Raw genomic sequence first — 13,243 nt, 5'->3', positions numbered from 1 at the left:
GGCTCTGCGTGCGCTGCCCTTGCTGCACCTTCAGGTACCTCCCCTGAAGCTCCCATTGGCCAGGGTTCCCCATTCCTGGCCAATGGGAGCTGTGGGGGGTGGTGCCTGGAGGCAAGGGCAATGCATGTGGAGCCCCCTGTGTTCCCCCCCTCTGCTCCCCCCAACACACACCCACACACCTGAGGGCCGCTTCTGAGAGCAGTGCATGGCCCGCGGCACCACGGGGGGCAATCCTGCGGACCAAATCCAAAGCCCTGAGGGGCTGGATCCAGTCCGCGGGCCATAGTTTGCCCACCCCGGCTTAGATTATTACATTTCCATGACTCTGACTTGCATTAAGTTCTGTATTATAATAACATAATGATTCATCGTCAAGGATGACTTGAAGTCAATTTTAAAGAAGGACGTTCATATTGAGGAAAGTCTTCAAATATATCTTAATAAAAACTTTAAGGCTTCTGGAAGGTAGATGGATTTCATAATTTTTGTACATGCCATACTATCTGTGATGTTGCAGTCTATATGATTTTATAAAAAAATTATAATGAGTGAATATAATGTAACTGGAATATGCTTCATGCAAAAGGGCTCTTCTAAGATATGATTACAAATCTTATTATCTACTGAGTGTGACCATCCTATTTGTATAAATGTACCACTCTTGTGTCTGAAACTAGAAATATGAAATATTACTCTGAGGGCCTATTGTAATTATGCAAAGTGTGGGCCATTAATGGTGGTTTGGAATCTTAATAACTCCCATTAACCAGGACAATTGTCTGAAGATGGGTGTGTTTTACCTGTAAGTCTTCCTGTATATGTGTGTGCTGGCAAGTGGGCAATGAAATCTTGTAGTGACATGTGATCATGTCACCTGAACTGGAATCCATCTTTAATCTGGTGTCTTTCCATTGAGAAGGAGGGGGTGGAAACCCAGAGAGGGACAAAGGATTCCCATCTTATGCAAAAGATATATAAAGGGGTGGAACAGAACAAAGAGGAGAGAGGAGCCATCATGAAGAATCCCCTACCTACCACCTAAGCTGGAACAAGAGATGTACCAGGGGAAGGAATTGTGCCCAGGCCTGCAAGGTGTCTAGTCTTAGGAAAAAACTTACTGAAGCATCTCTAAGGGTGAGATTATCTGTATTCCATTTGATTAGACATAGATTTGCGCATTTTATTTTATTTTGCTTGGTGACTTACTTTGTTCTGTCTGTTACTTCTTGGAACCACTTAAATCCTACTTTCTGTATTTAATAACATCACTTTTTACTTATTAATTGACCCAGAGTATGTATTAACACCTGGGGGAGCAAACGGCCATGCATATCTCTCTATCAGTGTTATAGAGGGTGAACCATTTATGAGTTTACCCTGCATAAGCTTTATACGGGGTAAAACAGATTTATTTGGTTTTAGACCCCATTGGGAGTTGGGCATCTGAGTGTTAAAGAGAAGCACACTTCTGTTAGCTGCTTTCAGGTAAATCTGCAGCTTTGGAGCAAGTAATTCAAACCCTGGGTCTTTGTTGGAGCAGACAGGAGTGTCTGGCTCAGCAAGACAGGGTGCTGGGGTCCTGAGCTGGCAGGGAAAGCAGGGGCAGAAGTAGTCTTGGCACATCAGGTGGCAGCTCCCAAGGGGGTTTCTGTGATCCAACCCGTCACACTATCTGACTGCTTACATGGGTATAAGAGGGTCCAAATCTGTGTAAATACTATCTCTTTGCTGGTGGAGGGATCAGAGTTTAGAGAAGCTTTGCTATGGGATTCTCCACACCACGTCTCACAAAGGATATGGCAATGTCTCTCGGTCTACACAGAAGAACCCGGGGAGGGGACAAGTAGATGTGCAGCATCCCCTGAAAAGGTTTCAGAGAGCCACCTCTTCCTCCCCTTTGCCTGATCTGAGGAGCACAGCGAGGGTCAGGGAGTCAGCAGGGGAAGAGAAGTGTGAGGAGGGGGCCATATCTTCCTGTTCAGCAGCCCCAAGATCAGAGTAAGGACTGCACAGGAAGGCTTGTGCTACAGGGAGCAAGCTACGAATAAGAGACATTTGCAATGAGATGAGTAACACTGTGTGTTTACAGCTGCACACAGGTGAATGTCTTAGTCCTGGTAAGTGACACTTGGCAGGGATAGTGGCAGAACACTATTGGAAGATTTGGAGAGGATTTTTAATTGGCCTACGTCCCTTCAAATCAGTTTCCAGATTCTAATATTTTGAATGTATTCTGAGAAGACAGAGATAGGTGCTTACCCTTTTCCTGGCCTTTTCTTTGACGTGGATTTGCTATCTGAGAACAGGTTCAAATTCAGAATGCCCAAAAATGCAAGAACCAGATTTGTTTTCCTGTCACGTGTTTGTGATCAGTCTGCACACCAAAAAGGAGATAATGAAGGTAGCCATCATTGTCCGGTTCAAACAAACATGTTCTTTATAATAAAATTTTAAGTGTCATTTACAATCATTGTTTTGAGCTCCTCCTCTCAAACCTAAATAAAGGGGGGAAATCTTATACATTAATTCATCTATTTCTCCTACAATCTGGGCAGAAAGAAAGAAATATATCTTATTTATATTCTAAAATATGGGGGGAAGGCTCATGGTGGAAATGGGAGGAGCCACATAAGTAGGTATATTGATTCATAAAGCAATGAACTGTGAGAAATGGAAATTCTATCTATTCTTCCCAGATATACCACCTATACTCACTGAAAAAACAGAGATGAGAGTGCTGGAAATTAAATACTAAATTATCTGTCTACCTAGCTATGTTTTTTTCCCTATAGCATCCAACACCATTATATCAGAGTAAGCAGTGAAATTACGTCTGCATTTTTTCTCCAGTACTTTACAGAAGTCTGGACTCTTCAAAAATGTTAATACCAGATCCTCCATCTTTCCTCGAAATGCACAATAGAAATCTATAGAGGAATCTATGCACAATAAAAATCAATCTATAGAGGAATCATTGAAGGGCCTATTTTCAAGCTTGAGTATATAAATGGTAATTACTACACCTTTGCTTGCAATGTATAGTCAAGCAATAATGCAACTTACTTTACGGATTTTAATAGTCAATTATATTCTTTATAGGTTCTTATAGTGTGCTCATCACTGTATTATCTGAATATCTGACTCAGCCACACTATTTCTTTTTTCTTTTTTTTTTCAGATGAACTCACTGTGGCAACTGTTCAATTTTTCCACACACAAAGAGTAATCACATACTATCAGTCAGACTCAAAAAACACTATAAAGAAAGAACAAAATTAAGGTCCCCAGTGAGGGAGCTCACAATGTTTCTCTGCTGTAGCACTCTGCAGCTGAACACACAAAAGTAACTGGCTGCTGCTGTAAAGGTGACTTCTCTGCATTTAAAGGTGCAGTGCAGACAAATGAAGTCATAACAAAGTGTAGGCTCTATGTACCACCCCAAAAGTGCCATAATACAGTTGGGAAGATATTAAAGTATAGTAGGCATAGCATAAGATTTCCTGGAAACTTGAAATAAATCCAGTGTAGTTACTTTTAAGAAAAATATGTGGAGTCAAAAGTATGTTTTGCCAAATTCTATATTCAAGTTTTCGTCAGTGGCTAAAGCTGTAAGTGATCTCAAAGCCAAGTCTGTCATTGCATTATGAACTTTAACATAAGAACGTTCATATTAGGTCAGACCAATGGTCCATCTAGCCCAGTATCCTGTCTTCCAACAGTGGCCAATGTCAGGTGCTTCAGAGGGAATGAACAGAACAGGCAATCAAGTGATCCATCCCATTGTCCAGTCCCAGCTTCTGGCAATCAGAGGCTTGGGACACTCAGAGCATGGTGTTGCTTTAGTGTTTACTTTAGTGTCACACACTTGTTTAAATACATTTATAATGGTATTGTTTCCTCTGAGTTTTAAAATACTACCTAGCAGAAGCAAAGTAGATACCAAGATGAAATAATCAGAATTTGCCATTCAAAGGGTGAACTTTGATTTCAGGCCCTGAGCTAACTCTGAGTCTTCTATTAACTTCAGTGGGCGTTGGATCAAGCCCTTAGAAGCTAGCCAGGAATGGACCAAGAGCAGAGCTGCAGAAGCATCTGAAATTGTTCTTCCTGACTGAGAAAGAGTTGAAATGCCAAATCCAAGAGTTCAGAAATCTGAAGACAAACCAAAATAACCCCTGAGAGATTTCCATAATGAAATACAAATTCCATTCCACAGTCCATATAAATAAACAAATACTGTGGTGCTGCTACTAATAGAACTATTTCTTGAAAAGAGCAAGAAGCTCGAAAGAAAAAAACCATGGGAGTCGACTGATGCTGAGCTCCGTTTACCATTTGAAAAATGTTACTTTAGGCTTAGCCATGTCATCACCTCTCTATCCCCTCAATGCAATCCTGGATATATTATAAAGACATCATATCACAGGGAATACTGTGTTCACCTCTGGCATTGTATCTTAAAAAGAGAGAGAGCGTGCAAGAATGTAAGGGCTGCAGAAGTGAGTAACAGAAAACATTTAGGGACGTGGAGAAAATTCCATGTGAGGTGCTTACAAAGGAGATAAATAAAGTGAGATGTGATAGAAGTATAATGAATAACAAGGAATATAGAGAAGGTAAATCAGGTACTCCCATTTATTCTCTCGCATAAGACAAGAACAAGCCAGCCAATTTAAATATGTGAACTAGCTCCAAGTGTCCCACACAAAATGGGATACAAATCCCTTGTGCCACTGCACACCAAAGATTGAAAATAGCAGCATACTTGGACCCATTTTCAAAATCTGGCAAATCGTCTATAGGTATTTTTTATAAACTGGGTCTCACTATGAGCAGCTCAACATTTTGGATAAACAGCAGAAAATGTAATAAGACACAGATGCTTTTCCCTTTATTTTGTTCAAAGTTAACAAAGAGAAAAGATAATACATGCTTGTCCTAAATCCTCCCCAGCCCTAGCTCTTTTAACCTGCAAGTGATACCATGGATTGAAAATGCCTAATTGTTTTCTATTCATACCTCAGCTGACTTTTTGTCACATTACTGATGTGCTTTTACAAGTTGTTGTACATAGCCTCTTTCATCCATAGAATTTTTATCAGAATAATTGTCTTATACTACTGGTATCAATAATTTAAAATTTGATTCAGTTCTTTTTGCTTTGTTGCAGTTTATCTAGTAATGATTTCCCATCCATACCAATCTCTTACTGAAGAACTATAGTATAGCTCTGACAACACATACTTTTCTGAAAACCTCCTAAAGACCTCCTATCTTACTACCAGCAACTCGCTTGACTCTTCTCCGCTTCCATGAGAATCAAAAAAATAGATGTAGATTTGTGTAACTGCCCTGTTCCTCTTAAAGGTCCTTTTTCGGGCTGGGGGAGTGATACACTGCATAAAAATGTGCTGATTTTAACAGACATTGCTTGAGGTGTAATGGCAACTGCATTATAAGACTCATACAGTAAACTTGATGAGAGCAGTGTGTGCTTGTAGCACTCGGACATGCTGGCACAAACAATGTGAGAGAATCTGGGGAGGAAAAACAGAAACAGATTTATTTTTCAACAACTTTCCTTTCTTTTCAACTCTTTCATGTATTGAGATAAGTGATGAAGCATAGCACAAAAATAACATAAATGATTGTCTCCAGAATTGAGTTGCTTAAATATAACTAAATTAAAAGCGTGGTTGTCTAACCTAGAGTTCTTCCCATTCGAATAGTTCATTGTTTGCTATCTGTGCTGAATTTTCCTTTTAGACTAAAATCACTAGGTGCTGAGCATTCAGTGGCCTTCAAAGAGAAAGTCCCTAAACCAGAGGACCTGTCTTAGCTGAGGAACAGGTCCTCAGTACAGGACTGAACTATAAACACAGGATGAGGACCAGAGGGCTGTTGAAGGAGATTTTCATAGTGATGTCGGGGAAAAAATACTCAAACTAGTAACTGGGGAGATTTTGTAAATCTTCCATAGCAGATGAGACCATTAAAGAGAAGACAGTGCTCCCTAATCCAACTAACCAGCAGGGAGATGGTGCAAAGAGGCCAAAAACATGACTGCCAGAGGACAACCAGGAGACTGAATGGGGAGCCAAAGCCAAGTCTGTGAAACCAAAGGCTTAACGTTTTATCTTTTTCCAACTGGACTTTTAGGAACAGAGAGGTACTAAAATAGTCTTTTACCCTCCTATTGGACTATCCCTAGAAGCCTAGTTAGGAATTAGTCTACTTTCTTTCTGTAACCAAGTTTTTGTAGCTAGAGTATTTGCATATTTTCTCTTCTGCCATGAATGTTTACGGGGAACCAAGCAAAGGATAGACTCTACAATCCCTTGCATTTGGATTGCATTTTAACAACACAGGTTCAATTACCCAAGAATTAAAAATATTTTATTATTTTGTGGCTGTTCCACTGCAGAGAAAAAAACATGCCTGTAATCATATAAACCAATGTTTAACAACATAGCTGATCCCTTAGCAAAATCAAAAGGGGAAGACAGAGGTCTGTGCCCCAAGCAAGCCAAATCATGTTTAAAACCATAGGCAACTCAATAAATAGTTGTTTTTTTTAATATTAGAGATAGTCTGGAGATAAAATTATGGCTGTAAACCCTGGGGAAGCTGTCAAAATCCAGATCCAAACTTTGTAGCTCAGACTCATCTCTTATTATGATCTGTTTGTTATAGAGATTCATTTTTGTCATTAAATTTTTGAGGAGACTTTTTTTCCATTGTCATAGGATCATACTTACATTTATACTGAAACAAAATAAAGGAGCTCTTTAAGATATGTGTGGAAAAATTGAGCAATTTCACTAGCAAAAGGTTATTACCTGAAAGTCAGAATAGTCTCCTAGACTCCATCATTTATATGCCTTTCAGCATAGTGGGTAATTTACGTATCAACTTGCAAGGAGTCATTTAGCATTCTATTTGAATTTCTCAGTTGAACCGGATTGCTGTACATTTCATTTGACTAAAGGGTGAATTTTCTGCCTGGGGCAATTAGGTGAATTGGTATCAGTCATAGCTCTTATTATTTATGGAAGACACACACCAAAGTCTGAACATAATGCACTGAAAATTTTCTCTTTGAAGTTTTTTGCAGTGGTCTTGTAGCCATGTTGGTCCTAGTATATGAAAGAGACAAGGAGGGTGAGGGACTATATTTTAATGGACTGACTTCTGTTGGTGAAAGAGACAAGCTTTTGAGCAATACAAAGCTCTTCTTCTGGTCTGGGAAAGGTAATCAGAGTGTCACAGCTAAATACAAGGTGGAATTGATAGTTAAGCATAAGGAATTAAGAAATGTTGCAAGAGACAATTCAAGATGAAGTGGACAATTAACACCTCTTCAGTCACAGAGCAAAGGAGGGTTAGGGGTTACATATTGTAATGAGACATAAAACCAGTGTCTCGGCTGAGTCCATGAATTTTAGTATTTAGCAAAGTTATTAATTTAAGTTCCCAGGCTTATGTTTTGAAGGTGTTGTGCAGCTTTCCTTTACAGACAAGGACTGAGAGGTCAGATATGAAGTGATTGTTCTATGAAAAGTGTTTGCCCCTGGTTGGTGAGGTGTTTTTGTCTTTTATCATTTTTCTGTGTGAGTTCATTCAAGAGTGTAATGATTGTCTGGTTTCACCCACAGAGTTGTTTTTGGGGCATTTGATTCAATGGATCAGGCACACCACATGTTGTGACAGGCATGTGTAGGGCCCATGAATCTTGAAAGGTGTGTGATGGAGAGTATTGACACAGGTTCTCTCAGGATATTTAAGTGACCAGCTCCATGATGCAACCTACTTCTCTGGTGGAGTGTCCCTGTTTGGAAAGTAGTTTTAAGTGTGTTAAGGTGTATATCTTGGACTTTCTCCTCAGAGCATATTCTATCTGAGTGCCTGGCTGTGAATAAAAGATTTCTTGGTACATCTGGAATAGTTACTGGATCTGTGAAGGTAAGGGTGGTGATCTGTGGATTTCTTTGTATATAATTGCTGCAGAGTTCCATTGTTGAAGCTGATTGTGCTGTCAAGGAAGATGATGCAGGTGGGGGATTATTCTAGAGAAAGTTTAATGGGTAGGTGCTGGTTGCTGAAGTTGTGATGGAAATCTATGAGGGAGTTTAGGTTAGCTGTGCAGAGTATGAAAATATCAGTGATGTATATCACTGGTTTCTGGGTGCATTTTTCCAGAAAATCTTCCTCAAGGTGGCCTTTCACATCATACCAATCTCATTCTAGAACACTCCCACACCAACATCAGCTTTCTGGGCACTACAGTCAGCTTCAACAATGGAGCCCTACATACTACTGTATGCAAGTAACCCATGGATCACCACACTTTTCTTCACAGATCCAGTAATTATCCCAGACATACCAAGTTTTAATAAGTTTTTAACATTCTTCAACAGATTCTGTTCTATCCAACCACATGGGCATGATTTTGCTAGTACAAAAGCAGAAGATAAACTGATATGGCTGCCAGGAGGGCACTAAGAATTAAATTCACCATTGTACACAGGGCCAACACAAGGACCACCTCACCATGGATACTCACATTTTGGGTCAAACAAAACATTTCATTCAACCCAAAATGATTTTTTTAAAACTTTATAGTGTGCCAAAAAAAATTAAATTCATTTTGGGTTGACCCAAAACAAATTTCTTCAATTTTTTGGTACTGCCAGCAAATGAAAAAAAACCCAGTTATTCACACAAGTCTAAAAGAAGCTGGTAAAGGACTAGCTAAGATAGGTAGTCTGAACTACTCAATCAACATGACCATCCATCCGTAGGTGGTTAAAAAATCTTTGTCTTAACTATAAAGTAGAAGATTTTTGAACTAGGTCAACTCAAAGTCATAAAAGACATGTCTGAATTAAAGTTATTTAATCTCTCTGTAAGGCTTTTGATCCATGCATCCAACTCTTCTAGGTATGGCAGACACTGGTATCACCAGAATTATGGTCCCTGCACTAAAAGTGTTGCAGTGCATTATAATTGTTTATAGTTTATTTATTGTTTAAGTGCTGACAATATGCTTGAACTTGTACCAGTACAAGACACAAATAAATACTCTACCTCCTGTGAGACACTGGTGTGAACACATTGTAAAATGTCTCTGCAGAGAATAGGGAGTTAGTCACTGTTGTATTAATTTAGAATCTGTGGGTTAAAGATGTTAATATAACCCAGTCACTGTTTAATATTAAACAGCGTGAAACAAGGTCCGGGGCTTGGTATACAGAGACTTTTGCCTGCATAGCACCATGGCAAAACACCCCATTAAACATCCTTTTAACATTTTATTAAAGATACAGGGGGAAAGGAGAGAAACAGGTAAAGCATTTGAAATGTAACATATTAAACAGAGCTTTCATTTCAATAACATTCCTTCTTCCTTTTCCCTTTAGCTGGAGACAGTTTTTAGACAGGAATAACCCCTGTCATTTGACGGTCTTGTAGATGGTATTAACGATGGTAACAACAGCCTATTTGGGGAAAAATTAGTTGAGATGGGCTGGAGATGTTCTTGCTGCTGCTGTTGCTAAAGTCCAGTTTTAGAAGGAAAAGCCCCCTTATTTAATGGTCTTAAATATGGTAATAACTGTTATCCCAGGTGGTGTTTGGGATTCAGCTTGTGCTGGTAGGAGTTGTGACGTTATCTTGGTCTCTTTCTTTCTTTCTGGCCCATTCTGGTCAGGACACCTTTCAGAATCAGGATGATGAAGGCCTGGAGTTCCAGGGAACAGTAAGAGTGGCAACTGTGACAAAACTCGTTCCAGTAGCTTCTGACTGTTCTTTATTTTCTTTCTTTCTTTTTGTTTTTTGTACTTTCCCCACAAAATCTTTTTTCTTCTAAGAACTTTAGTGATGGGTGGAATAGCCAATCCCCTCTTTATTTTGTCTCCAAATTAGGCCTAATATTTGACGTGCTAATTTTGGCTTATTAACTTTCAGCTTCACATAGTCTTCTGTTTTTAACAAACATAATTTTAACACAGTCCTTGAATCATATTTAGTTGGCCTTTTTGTTTAGACTAACTTAGTTATTCTGTCTCCATTTCATACCCTTTTCCATTAACGTTTATTGTTATAGATTACTGTAATGTTTTTTGAACTTTTACATACTTTTTACAGTTGAGCTCACAATTTGGACACATTTGTAGACCCGCTTGTTACAACATCACAAACTGTAAGGGACAAATTCTACCCACAAATATTTTCTAAAATACACAAATCATTGACTTCACTGGGAATTTTCACATACATTCCTAGGGGCCCCCATCCTGTCAACCCTTACCTATACCAAGTAGTGCCTTACTCCAGAAATAGTCCTATTAAATGAATGGGAGTATTTGCAAAATAAGATGTTTTTGCAGAATAAGATGTTGTTCAACATGATTTGGAGAGGTAGACTCTGACCATAAGGGTAGATAGAATCATAAGGCAACCCACTTCATCTGGGAAATTCACATGGAATTCTACTCAACCTCCATGCAAGTTGATGTTTACATTAATCACTATATTGGAGTATGCTTGTTACACCTTCTGAAGAGTCAAGAATATGCAGTAATGTGCATCCCCGCCCCCCTTGTCTACTGTGATAAACATACAATTTGATCATGTTAAAAAATGTAATACAAATCACCAGCTACTGAGATCCAGTCTTCAATATCTTGAATGATGCCTGATGAAATTCCACTTTTCCACTTGGTCCTTAAACTGATCCCTAAAATTTGTATTTAAAAATTTTCTCATCTCAGTTATCAAATTAACTATCTGCAGGGTTTTTTGGTTCCATTTCTTATTTCAATCCACTTGTTAAATAAGGGGTTAGGTTAAACTCATCTCCAGTACTGAAGGATTTAGCCTGAATAAAGATACAGAAATGTCTGTTAAAGCATCTATAAATCCTGTGCTACTCTTGTAACAATGTTCCCAGATTGTGGTGTGCTATAGAGTTTTAAGAATCTCTAATTAAGTATGATAACCTTGTAATAATTAATGTAGGTACTATGATGTCTATGAACATCCTAATTCCTAATGTCCTATTCGGCAATTTGAAGCAGATAAAGCATACAGAGATTAAATTTTATCTTCTTGCAGGAGAGCTATTGATCTAGGAAAGGAGGCAGTTGACACCTCCTTCTAAATAGTCCCAGGAAAAATTGCTAATTTATTCCATCCATATTTTCTTTAAATTGCTGTGGAAATGAAAATTTTAGAAACTGTTCTTAAATGTGACAAAACCTGATATAAAAAGAGGAAAAAAATTGTACTGGGCAAGGTAAATACTAGGAGAAAAGCACAGGCTTCCAACATAATCATTGGCAGGACACAGCCAGTGAAACATGGCATGTTACATAGAAATTTTCCATCCTTAATCACTGTGTGACTGATTTTGCCACCTTTATTCAGGCTAATTCCTACTCCTTAAGAGTCCCATTGATGGCAAGGGCAGAGTAAGGTAGTTTTCCAGGCTGAGTAGTAACAATACCTAACTCTTTTCATTAGTAGATCTCAAAGTAGATATGCACCACTATCCCTGTTTTACAGATGAAGAAAATGTGTTGCAAATTGACTTGCCCAAGGTCATCCAGCAAGTCAGTGGCCAAACCAGGCCTAGAACCCAAGTCTCCTGAGTCCTTCTAGTCTTATGCGCTAACCACTGGCTATATTGTAGGGGCAGCTTCAATTCAGCAGTGATCAATACTATCTTCAACTCTCATCTCCTTTAAACAACCTCCTGATGATGACCCAAGCCAATGTCAGTCATGGGATCCTCCAAGGAAGAAAAAGAAGGAATATCATTCTCCAGGACTGAATTCTCAAAATCTGTTTCCTTCGTACAATCAAATATCTTTGTTTATAATGGGAAAATAACTAGAGCAAGATGAAAAATTCAAATTATAGACTTTTAATGTGAAAAAGAAATTTTTTCATGAAAAATGTTCCCATTTTCTGACTAGCCTTAAAGTCAACACTACCTTTGCCACTATACACATGACTTTACATCAGGGAAATTTGTTTATAGTTAAGTTAATGGGAAAACTTTTTGTATGGAGTTGCAATATTTAAAATGCCACAATATAAGGATGTGAAGCTGGTACAACGTGACTGGAAGGAGCTCATTTCTATTAAATTGGAAAATATGATTTAACAGTGTGTCCAGGCAAAAAAAATTTTAGTTGATAAACCAATGCCAGCACTTGAAGGATGTGTAGTTAATACTGCTAGAGATCATTAATACTAACCTTAGGGAGGAAAATCTATAGTACTAGCTACACCTGTACCCCAATATAACACAGTCCTCGGGAGCCAAAAAATCTTACCGTGTTATAAGTGAAACTGCCTTATATCGAACTTGCTTTGGCCTCGAGCATTTCCGTTATTAATAGTCAGCAAATCATTTTTGTTAGAACTAATACGGTGTATGCAGTAAATAAATCTGTTTTACAATGGTTAAATTGTATCTTCTTTCTTTAATTACAAAAATTATTTTATAAGCTTACTTAAAAGATACAGTGTATTAACAACACAGGTACTAAATACTGCTAAATGCAACCATGTGGGCTAGGTTTCATTATACATAATCATTTGGTCTGCGTGTAATGCTTAGGAAAATGCAAAATTCACATAAAATATCAGAAAATGCTTTTAATTACACATTCTTACAAATTGTTGTAAAAAAGGATTTTGGTATTTTAGCAAATAGGAGCATGGGCCACTTTGTCACTTAGCCAACTACTGTATGTTATACGTAGATTGTTATGAATATGAACTGTTAACTATGGAATAGTTTGAAAACATTTTGGAGATGGGAGTTTTTATTTACAGAAAAAGTTAAAATGAAGCTAAAAAAGGTGACGTAATCAAGTTTTAGAGACGTTGATAAAGTGGTTAATACCTTTTTTGGGGTACAAGATGCTTTCTTATTTAAGATGCACCCCTTAACATTTTTTTAATTTTTAAAAAAACTTGTTATAATTTGTTGTTTCATGCTACTGCGAGCCGCCTTCTTCGCCAGGTCAGTTATGGATTTTAACTGCAGTATTTGCAGTCTATCCACATCCTGGCTTTCTAGCCACTTAAGACCAATCTCTAATCCTACAACCGCATCAGCAGCTTGGGGTGATGGCTCCAAGGGTTCTTCGTCACTATCCTCAGGGTTAGACCTATTTTCTGAGGCACCAGGTGGTTGAGGGGCAACATTATGAATTATATCTACATCTGT

General features: G+C 38.4%; 1 long non-coding RNA gene across 1 annotated transcript in view; it reads left to right on the top strand.

The window, feature by feature from the left end:
- LOC120402406 overlaps positions 1–11,773 on the top strand; it is a 36,600-nt gene extending 24,827 nt beyond the window's left edge. Inside the window, exon 4 of the long non-coding RNA XR_005597220.1 lies at positions 11,693–11,773. This is a non-coding gene — a long non-coding RNA (uncharacterized LOC120402406). The remainder of the gene's footprint in view (positions 1–11,692) is intronic.
- Positions 11,774–13,243: the final 1,470 nt, after the last annotated feature.

The sequence above is a fragment of the Mauremys reevesii genome, linkage group 3 (assembly GCF_016161935.1).
Source record: "Mauremys reevesii isolate NIE-2019 linkage group 3, ASM1616193v1, whole genome shotgun sequence".
In the NCBI taxonomy this organism is placed as follows: Eukaryota; Metazoa; Chordata; order Testudines; family Geoemydidae; genus Mauremys; species Mauremys reevesii.
This window is presented reverse-complemented; position numbering and strand designations above follow the sequence as displayed.